Genomic DNA, 11,247 nt, shown 5'->3' with positions numbered 1-11,247 from the left:
CTGAGAATTAGAAATAGGCGTTGCTTAAAGAAACTCAGATTCATTCGCCAAAATATAACTAAGTTCTAAAGTCATGTAATCAAGATTCCAAGTTTACGATAAGGATGGTTTATAGACTGGGATCTCAAGGAAATTCAGAAATGCGAGGAGGTGTTAGCATAGTCAAGACTCCAATAGAAGTCTTATAGAAATGGAATCAGTGTTTAGCATGAAGCTTCACACTTGCTAGAATAAATGAAGCAGATAAGTCTGTACCCCTCAAATTCTAAGAGAACTTGCTCTATCTTCTAACAAAGTGAACATTAGTTAAAACCAATAAAACTTCAACAACAATCATATCTCTTCCCACCCCACCAGGAACCAATCATTTCACTTCTTGTGGCAGGCATTTGCAACACCACCTGAATCTCCCATCCGATAAAAGTTGGTCAGTTACTGCAACCTTCAGCATCCCTCGTTCCTGATACACAATGAATAGGAGGCTTCATCTGCTCATTAGGTCTTCACGTTTCTTGCCAAGATTTCTCTTCTCAGGCCTTACTATCAATAAACTAATACATACAACAATTCTTCTTTCTCTCATGAATGAAATTATGAGGATGCACCTACAAAAGAAAGAGCACTCTAACCAAGCAAAATACATTTTAAAATTAAGGCTTTTAGTCAGGCTAACTTTAACTAAGTATTTAATGTGCATTTCAAATATATGATTATACATGCACATGTACATTTAAAAATAACTACAGAACACTTAAAGTGTAAATAAGAACATGAATAATTAATACATGAAAGCAATTTAACCCTTTAGCTGCTGGGCCTCCCCTCCCCCCACCCAGTGCTGAGCCCTTTTTTTGGCTATTTGGGATAGTTTGCGCTTAGGCCTTCATAACTTTTTTTCCACATAAGCTATCCACACCAAATTTGCATCCTTTTTTCCAACATCTTAGGCGTTCTAAAGGTACCCAGAGTCTGTGGGTTCCCCTGGAGGAGACCAAGATATTAGCTAAAATACAGCTAAAATTTTGTTTTTTTCAGAAAAATTGAAAAAGGGCTGCAGAAGAAAGCATGTGTTTCCCCGCCCTGAAAATGGCATCAACAAAAAGTTTGCAGTGTTAAAATTACCATCTTCACAGCTTCCAGGCACATACAGACTTGAATCAGAAAACCACACTTTTCAACACAATTTTGTCATTTTACTGGGACATACTCTATTTTTACAATTTTTTGTGCTTTCAGCCTCCTTCCACTTAGTGACAGAAATGGGTGTGCAATCAATACTGGATCCTGGACAGGTAAACATTTCTGAAAAGTAGACAAAATCCTAAATTCAGCAAGAGGTCATTTTTGTAGATCCTTCAAGGTTTTCCTACATAAAGTAACAGCTAAAATAAAATAAAATATTAAATTGAGGGCAAAAAAAGAGCCATTTCTGTCCACGTTTTCGTCTATAACTTTTTCCATCTTATGGCAGATTTTTGAAAGCAATATATCATTATGTCTACTGGACTCTTTTGGTTGCGGGAATATATAGGGCTTGTAGGTTCATCAAAAACCCTAGGTACCCAGAGCCAATAACTCTTCCCTCACAATGGGTTTTGAAGACCGGGTATGCAGCAATTAATTTGGTGAAATACAAAGAGTCAAAATAGGTATCAAGGAAACCTTTGTATTTCCAAAATGGGCACAAGATAAGGTGTTGAGAAGCAGTGGTTATTTGCACATCTCTGAATTCCGGGGTCCCCATACTAGCATGTGAATTACTGGGCATTTCTCAAATAGACTTCTTTTTTACACAGTGTCTTACATTTGGAAGGAAAACAGTGTAGAGAAAGACAAGGGGCAATAACACTTGTTCTTCTATTCTGTGTTCCCCCAAGTCTCCCGATAAAAATGGTACTTCACTTGTGTCGGTAGGCCTACTGCCAGTGACAGCAAACGCAACATGGACACATCACATTTTTACATTGAAATCTGACGTGTTTTTTGGAAAATGCATAGCTGTGGAATTTGGCCCCTAGCTCAGCTGGTACCTAGAGAAACCTACCAAATCTGTGCATCTTTGAAAACTAGAGACCTAGGGGAGTCCAGAATGGGGTGACTTGTGGGGCTCTCACCAGGTTATGCTACCCTGAATCCTTTGCAAACCTTAAAATCGGGCAAAAAACACTTTTCCACCTAATTTCGGTGCTGAAAAGTTCTGCAATCTGAGAGGAGCCACAAACGTCCTTCCACCCAGCATTCCCCCAAGTCTCCCGATAAAAATGGTACCTCACTTGTGTGGGTAGGCCTAGTGCCCGCAACAGGAAACACCCCAAAATGCAACATGGACCAAATTTGTGCCCTTTTTTCCAACACCCTAGGGATTCTGAAGGTACCCAGAGTTTGTGGGTTCCCCTTGAGGAGACCAATAAATTATCAAAAATACAGCAAAAAGTTTATTTTTTTCAGAGTAATGGGAAAAAGGGCTGCAGAAGAAAGCATGTGTTTTCCCCCCTGAAAATTACATCAACAAAGGGTTTGCGGTGCTAAAATCACCAATTTCCCAGCTTTCAGGAACAGGTAGACTTGAATCAGAAAACCACAAATTTCAACACACTTTTGGCATTTTACTGGGACATACCCTATTTTTTTTCTATTTTTTGTGCTTTCATTCTCCTTCCAGTTAGTGACAGAAATGGGCATTAAACCAATGCTGGATCACAGACAGCTTAACATTTCTGAAAAGTAGACAACATTCTGAATTCAGCAACGGGTCATTTGTGCAGATCCTTCAAGGTGTTCCTACAGAAAGTAACAGCTAAAATAAAAAAATATTGAAATTGGGGTGAAAACAAGAGCCATTTCTGTCCACGTTCTCTGGTATAACTTTTTCCATCTATGGCAGCTTTTTGAAAGCAATATATCGTTACGTCTGTTGGACTCTTTTTGTTGTAGGGATATATAGGGCTTGTAGGCTCATCAAATACCCTAGGTACCAAGAACTGATAAATGAGCTGTCCAGGAGTGAACATTTTAACAATGATTTTATTAATCAATAATGTACTGATCATTGATAAACTAATCTGTGAAAAACGGGTGACTTTTGTAAATGGTCAGCATAATTCATTTTGTTTTCTACTTAGACTAATTCTAGAAAATTCGCAGTTATTTTCCATTGCTCAATGCTTACTTTAAAAGAGTGTGATTAATAGCTTATGGACGTGTAAGCAGCTACCCCTAGTGTGTTCCTTGTGTTATGTCTTAGAAGGTCAGATTTATTAGGTCATTACTCAAGTTTTACTGTTTTATTGTTTAAAATTGTCACTAACGTGGTTTCTTCCTCGAGGATGGAAGTAGATGTTACTTTGTGAGACATTTTTTCCTGAGCTGTGAAGTTTTGATGAGATGGAACAATGGCGCTACAGACGAGACGGAAGAGAAGAAGAAATTGTTATAATTGTGTTTAGTAAATGATGTCGTCAAGGAACTTTTAGTTTTCTAACAGTAGTTTTATTGGCTGAATGTGCAACACCCGGTGTACTGACCAATCGTGAGCTTTGCAAAGATTAATATAATGTTCTGTCACCTATTCTTGGGGTTCTTCTTGTTCATATTCTTGGTTGGTTGGTTCGTGAGGATTGAGGGAGTTCTTAGTGGAGGTTCTTCTTGGGGAAGAGTTGTATTAGTGATGTGGGTTTAACTGTCGATTTAGACCAGACCCTATGAGACTTTCCTGATGGTGTCCCCTTGCTGAAGTAGACTGCATGTTGTTGTTCTATGGGTAATGTATGAAATTGTATTGTTATATGTGTCTTTAGTTTTACAGGTACCAGCTGCAACTCATAAATTAATGCATAATGATAATATTTTTACTTAACCCGAGCTAGTATGTGTTTTCTAAATTCTTTTTACATGAAGCCCAACATGTTAATGCTAATAAGGGGTTAGTGAGGAAATATGACTTCACATGCTCATGATATATATTGACATTCTTTGATATTTTGCTCAAACGTATACCATTTAATTGTTGCAAATTTTGATGTTATTAAGTTGTGTTATAATACTTGAGATAATTAGCTTTCTTGTCTTGATTAAACTCATATATATAGGATGTTCTAATCAGCCATTGATGATTCTATATGCTATTCATTTATGTTTAAGAGTTATTTGCGTGACCTTAGCATTGTTAATATAGGGAAATACATTTATAATCCTTCTTAATAAACTGGTGTGGTTATTGCTTAGTGATTAGATTATTGATTTCTTAGTTTTGGTGTTTATTAAGACATACGTCCTTGACGTCCCCTCAAATCAATGTTGTGTCGATCCATTGGCCTAAGGCATGAAATCCACTATTTAGTTTGAGGTAATAGCTAGGATTTCTTGGTGCTGAAGCAGCTGCACCTTGCAATGGGTTTTTATTGAGACCGGGTATACAGCAATTCCTTTGGTGAAATATAAAGAGTCAAAAATAGGTATCAAGGAAACCTTTGTATTTCCAAAATGGGCACAATATAAGGTGTTGAGAAGCAGTGGTTATTTGCACATCTCTGAGTCTCCATACTAGCATGTGAATTACAGGGCATTTCTCAAATAGACTACCTTTTTACACACTGTCTTAGAATTTGGAATGAAAACATGTAGAGAAAGACAAGGGCCAATAACACTTCTTCTATTCTGTGTTCCCCCAAGTTTCCAGATAAAAATGCTACCTCACTTGTGTGGGTAGGCCTACTGCCCGCGACAGGAGACGAAACATGGACATATCACATTTTTACATTGAAATCTGACGTGTTTTTTGGAAAGTGCCTAGCTGTGGACTTTGGCCTCTAGCTCAGCCGGCCCCTAGGGAAACCTACCAAACCTGTGCATGAAACCTACAGACCTAGGGGAGTCTAGGATGGGGTGACTTGTGGGGCTTTCACCAGGTTCTGTGTCACAGAATCCCTTGCAAACCTTTGGCAAACAAAACCCACTTTTCCCTCCGATTTGAGTGCTGAAAAGTTCTGGAATCTGAGAGGAGCCACAAATGTCCTTCCACCCAGCATTCCTCCAAGTCTTCTGATAAAAATGGTACCTCACTTGTGTGCGTAGGCCCTATGCCCGCAACAGGAAATGCCCCAAAATACAACGTGGACACATCACATTTTCTCAAAGAAAACTGAAAAAAAGTGCCTAGCTGTGGTCATTGGCCCCTAGCTCAGCGGACACCTAGGGAAACCTATACATTTTTAAAAACTAGACATCTAGGGGAATTCACAATGGGGCTCTCACCATGTTCTGTTACTCAGAATCCTTTGCAAACCTCAACATTTGGCAAAAAAAAACACTTTTTCCTCACATTTCGGTGAAAGTTCTGGAATCTGAGAGGAGCCAAACATTTCCTTCCACCCAGCATTCCCCCAAGTCTCCAGATAAAAATGGTACCTCACTTGTGTGGGTAGGCCTAGTCCCTGTGTCAGGGATAGATCACACAACGGTCAATGTTAGTCCTTACATGAGGGCAACTGTTGACCCTGGGGTGATCCATTCCTGACGCAGGCACTAGGTACAGGCACTCAAATGGGGCAGCGTTTTTATCAGGACAGGTGGGGAAACACTGGGTGGTAGGAATTTTGTGGATCCCAGCATATTCCTGTAGTTTGTGTGACAGAAATGAAAGAAAAAATGAGTTTTTATTCAACATTTCACCTTGCAGGGTAATTCCTGGTGGGAAAACTTTGGGGAATCCACACAAGTCAGTCTAGTTTCCAGAAATGTCTGGGTTTGGTAGGTTTCCCTATAAGACCGCCAAGCCCGGGACCAAAAACACAGGTGCCTGCATTACAAAACGAGGTTGTTTTGTGATAGATAATTTTGATGTCTCCACAATATGATTTGTGTGGTAGGATTTGGGCCTGAACTAAATTGGGGAGCTCCCAAGAGAGCACTCTCTTTGTGCTTGCTGCCACATGCACCTGCTCTCTGGGTAGGGCTAACCCGCTATTGTCCCGCTGCACAGACTGTGCTTGCAAAGGGACAGCAGGACTGTCCTCATCACCTCCCTCAGAATCACTGGAAGAGGAGTTCTCTGAAAAATAACTCCCAGAGTCTGCACCATTGTCCCATCCCTCAAATGCTATCTCAGTATCTGCTGTCTCTGATCCTACGTCAGAGCTGTCCCCTATAACCTGAGTTAGGGCTTGAGCAGCAGTCATCCAACGAGACGGCATCTCAGTCACAAAATTGCTGGTAGGTGTGTGTGTGATGCGTGCAACAGCAAAGGCCAGTCACCTTACCTTCCCTTCTTCCCTCTATCAGCATGTTCTCTCAAGACACTCAAAAACACAAAAAGACACACTATTACTTCACCTTGTCGCATACCAATTATCACAGTCTTTAGTGCCTCTGGTGCCCAGTCGAACCATCATTATTGGTGCTCCCACTCCCATAACCTCTGCCTCAAATTCCCTCACTACCACCCAGCAAAAGTGCCTTTCATCTCTCCATAGCCCCCCTCACACATACATTTCATTTGTATTATAGCGCAGGTAATGACTGGCTTTACTAATCCACCCAGTTATTTACATAAAAAAACAGATTTGATCTTTGCAGTAGGCAGATAAACCTTCTGCACTACTTTATTGCATCAAAACTGCCACTAGACAAAGTCAGATCCTATTGTAGCAGAAACATAATCACAAGAGTTATTTTACTTTTATATTGTTGCCTAAAAGCTACAGTTGAAATGTGTCAGTTGAATTATGTGCATTGCTTTGAAGATACAAGCTGAAACTGCAAGAGAACTGGTGGCAAATACACACACACACACACATACATATATATATTTATAAATATATATATATATACATATATATATACACACATAAATATGTATAAAAACAAGGGCCTTTCAGAGTTAGAGTGATGCATAAATTATGCAAAACACAAGAGAGAACTTTGGGTAGTTCCCAAATTTAGGTGGAGCACAGCTCCAGTAAGGAACACTCTGCAACACCAGTGACACTCTAGATTTGCTCATCTCAAATGTCTGTTTATCCTTTGCTAGATATGTGATCTGTACATTCTGTTCAAGGCTGTGAGTATAGAACAGGATATCCTAGTGCTTTCATTGTCCATTTGTAGATAGTTCCTGAATCCCATACATTTCATTGCATTAGTGCTGTGCCTCTAACACAGTGTGCTTTTGATTATATAAACGGTGCCCTGCCCTTTACAGGTTAGAGGAGCACTCTGTCCATGATCATCCTGGAACTAATACTGTGTTCGATATGCAGCTCTGCTGACATTGACCTTTCATCTAGCAGAGAAGGATTGCCAACTTCACTGTAGACTGGCTCCTTGGCCCAGGTATCCAGATATGGGGGACTCAAGATAGCCTTCAAGATATAGCAGAGGGTACACCCACAATGCTTTCAGAGTGTAGGTAGTGATTGGTAGGAATATATAGAAGTAGGATTGTCAAGGTTGGATTATTTATTTTGTTCAACATGTTGGTAATGGTGATTACAATGCTTTGTTTCATTTGACAAATAATTGCAGCTCATTCTTTCTACGCAAGAATATGATTATATCAATAAATATCTTTCTTGTGTTTACCCTGGGCATTCATAAGTACGAAAGGGTTAAGATCTGTTTTCACAACTTCCTTGGGAGTCAGAGTGGTCATGATCAAGGTTGCCAAAATCATCTGCTACCCTGGGAGGATTAGGGGTTCGGGTAAGGCACTGTGAGCTACCTAGGAATTGGGTCTACATTTCCTAATTGTGTAGATGGACTCAGTAACTACATCCTGAAGTTCTGTTGTCTTAATAGGCAGTCATGTTACTAGTGGGAACCATATAACATGGCACCACTAGGTCTAGGTCAGGTACTTATCTAAATGGTTCCTGAGTAGTTCTTGTGTTTGCCCAAGGTCCCCTATTCACCTTTAAAAGAAAGATGCCCGTGGTATTAGGGATTAATCCTCCTCAGAATTATAGGAAGTACCTATTTTTGACTGTAGGTTGTTCAAGCTTAAAATGACACCCCACCGTAGTATTTTCCTCTCTGAACTGTATTCATTAAAATGGTGTAAGTCATTGATATTACTGCTAATTGCAGACATGCTGTCACAAAACATTTAATATTACATGGACTACCTGTTGGGGGTGGAGATGTTACCTTTGTGGTTGAGTTTCACAAAGCATGTAAAACTAAAGTAATTCACTCATGGGTCACTTTTCCTGAAGTGGATGCTAATACACATACATTTCATAATTATACTGAAGCAGCCATACCGGGCCTATGCAGCCCTTATAATGATTTAGAAATAGCATTAACATATCAGGAACATCAAAATTGGTTCCAAGGTGCCCTTCCATATGTATTACAAAATATTAGACTGTGTCCCCTCAGCAATGATGGGACAACATGGACAGTCTTAGCCAGTTACACACCATACCCAATCTTAGCACTAAATGTAGATGATTTACGAACTCTATACATAGGTCTATTTAGACTATATAGATGTTTAACATAGTTTGTTATGGATACAATGACAACAGCCCCAGCAAGGGTTGTTTAAGCTATCTAGCCACAGTTAGCTGTGCCTGAGGTTAGTCCGGTAACTATTAATGCAATTATAGATAAAATACCCACCAGATGAGAGGAGGGTCCGTTCTTCATCGTACAACAAAATAAGCCAACTAGAAGCAGTGTTTCCGCATATGGGACCCCAAGACAAACAAAGAAGTCTCACCAAGTGCTTACCACTTGAAATGGTTCCATTTATCGATGACTGCACTACCTGGGGCACAGTCTTTCCTGCAATATATGCCATAAAACATGGTACACCATCACTTGCTGTTTTGCCTACAATGCTAAATTGGATTCAAAATGAATACAGAGCAGCCCCTGCCCTCTATTTTAAGATGAAATTCATTGGCACTGTTGCTACCATCTCCTTAATTATATTAAGTAATATTAAAGGGAAAGCAGCAGCGTTGGCGATATGGCAAAGCCTCATTCTATTGAGAACGCTCCTTGTGAACAAGACGTAGTCAGTAACACTGCTAGACAGCACAGCAGAGGTCACAATAGTTCAACAAAATCTTCAAGAGTTTCTGGATGCAAAAGCAACTAATGGCTTAATTGACGTTGAAACCCCAGATCTGTGAGATAGCTAAGTAGACAGATTGTACAAATTGAATATACAAATTGAGGGTGACATAGTGCATATTATTAAAGTAATATTCTGGGAAAATGTAACACTTCGCTATGACATTCTCTTGGCTGAGGTCGATTGGGTGCCGGAGTTTGTTGGAACAGTCCCATAAGAAGAAGATGTAATACTACCGTCTTTTTCTATTCTTGTCCCTGAAGAGGTTAAACAATCGTATGCCACAGAACGGGCTCCTGCACAAGCCCCACATTGTACCCAAATCATGTCAGCTGGGAGAAGGGTTTACTTAATACCATTATACCCATAACGTGCAGCCCGCAAGTACAACCACAATATACCATAAAACATGAAGCAAAAGCTTCAGTGAGGGAAATACTCTCACAAGTAGAGCACCAGGGAGTGATCTAACCCTGTGTATCTCCTATGAGCAGCCCTTTTTTCCAGGAGATAAACCAGATCATTCCTACACCACAGTATTATATTTCAGACATTTAAAGAGTCGTACACGCACATTTGCAACTCAAAACTCACACAATGCAGCTTTAATGAACAGTGATCTAAAAGCATTCTCCTTGCTAGGCTCATAGCATTGATTCTGTCGCCTCCCTCCAGTGTATGAGAATAGTCTTGGACTGTTTGTTGTCCGAGTAATGTCAATTCTACATGATATTGACCCAAAAGTGTTGTCCTATGTTGATGATATGTACATCTCATGGATGATGACTTAAATACACACTTAGCTAGAGTAGATCACATTGTCTTGGCATTTGTTGAGCATGGCTATACATTTAACATAAAAAAAGAAAAACTGCTTTTCTCAGTGCCCTATTTTTAGTATACAAATTATCAAATTAAAGCAAAAGCCTTGCACCACATTTCTTAGAGAAACATGCTCTCTTACAAGTTCCAAACAACATTAAAAAGTAATACCCTGTTTAATTTTCTCAACTTTGGTAGAACAGATATACCAGATTATGTACAACTCATAAAACCATTTTCTTCCCCCTGATTTCTCCAGCACACATTAGACATCAGAACTTACACAAATTCTTAGGTCACTACAGACTGACATGCTTGCATCTAGACACTTATTCATCTGTCAATAAAACAACTTGGTGATCCATTTAACCCCTTCGCTGCCAGGCCTTTCCCCCCTCCTGTGCCGAGCCTTTTTTTGGCTATTTGGGGCAGTTCGCGCTTAGGCCCTCATAACTTTTTGTTCACATAAGCTACCCACGCCAAATTTGCGTCCTTTTTTCCAACATCCTAGGGATTCTAGAGGTACCCAGACTTTGTGATTTCCCCAGAAGGAGGCCAAGAAATTAGCCAAAATACAGTGAAAAGTTCGTTTTTTTCAAACTAATTGGAAAAAGGGGCTGCAAATGAAGGCTTGTGCCTGAAAACGGCATCAACAAAGGGTTTGCGGTGCTAAAATCACCAGCTTCCCAGCTTTCAGGAACAGGCAGACTTGAATCAGAAAACCCAATTTTTCAACACAATTTTGGCATTTTACTGGGACGTACCCCATTTTTATGATTTTTTGTGCTTTCAGCCTCCTTCCAGTCAGTGACAGAAATGGGCATGAAACCAATGCTGGATCTCAGAAACCGCAACATTTCTGAAAAGTAGACAAAATTCTGAATCCAGCAAGGGGTGATTTGTGTAGATCCTACAAGGGTTTCCTACAGAAAATAACAACTGAAAAAACAAATGGAAATTGAGGTGAAAAAATCTGCAATTTTTCTCTACGTTTTACTCTGTAACTTTTTCCTGCAATGTCAGATTTTTTAAAGCAATATACCGTTGCGTCTGATGGATTCTTCTGGTTGTGGGGATATATTGGGCTTCCTTGGGGTTCATCAAGAACTCTAGGTACCCAGAGCCAATAAATGACCTGCACCCTGCAGTGGGTTTTCATTCTATACCGGGTATACAGCAATTAATTTGATGAAATATAAAGAGTAAAAAATAGCTATCAAGAAAACCTTTGTAATTCCAAAATGGGCACAGGATAAAGTGTTGAGGAGCAGTGGTTATTTGCACATCTCTGAATTCCGGGGTGCCCATACTAGCATGTGAATTACAGGGCATTTCTCAAATAGACG

The sequence above is a fragment of the Pleurodeles waltl genome, chromosome 2_1 (genome assembly GCF_031143425.1).
Source record: "Pleurodeles waltl isolate 20211129_DDA chromosome 2_1, aPleWal1.hap1.20221129, whole genome shotgun sequence".
Lineage (NCBI taxonomy): Eukaryota > Metazoa > Chordata > Amphibia > Caudata > Salamandridae > Pleurodeles > Pleurodeles waltl.
This window is presented reverse-complemented; position numbering follows the sequence as displayed.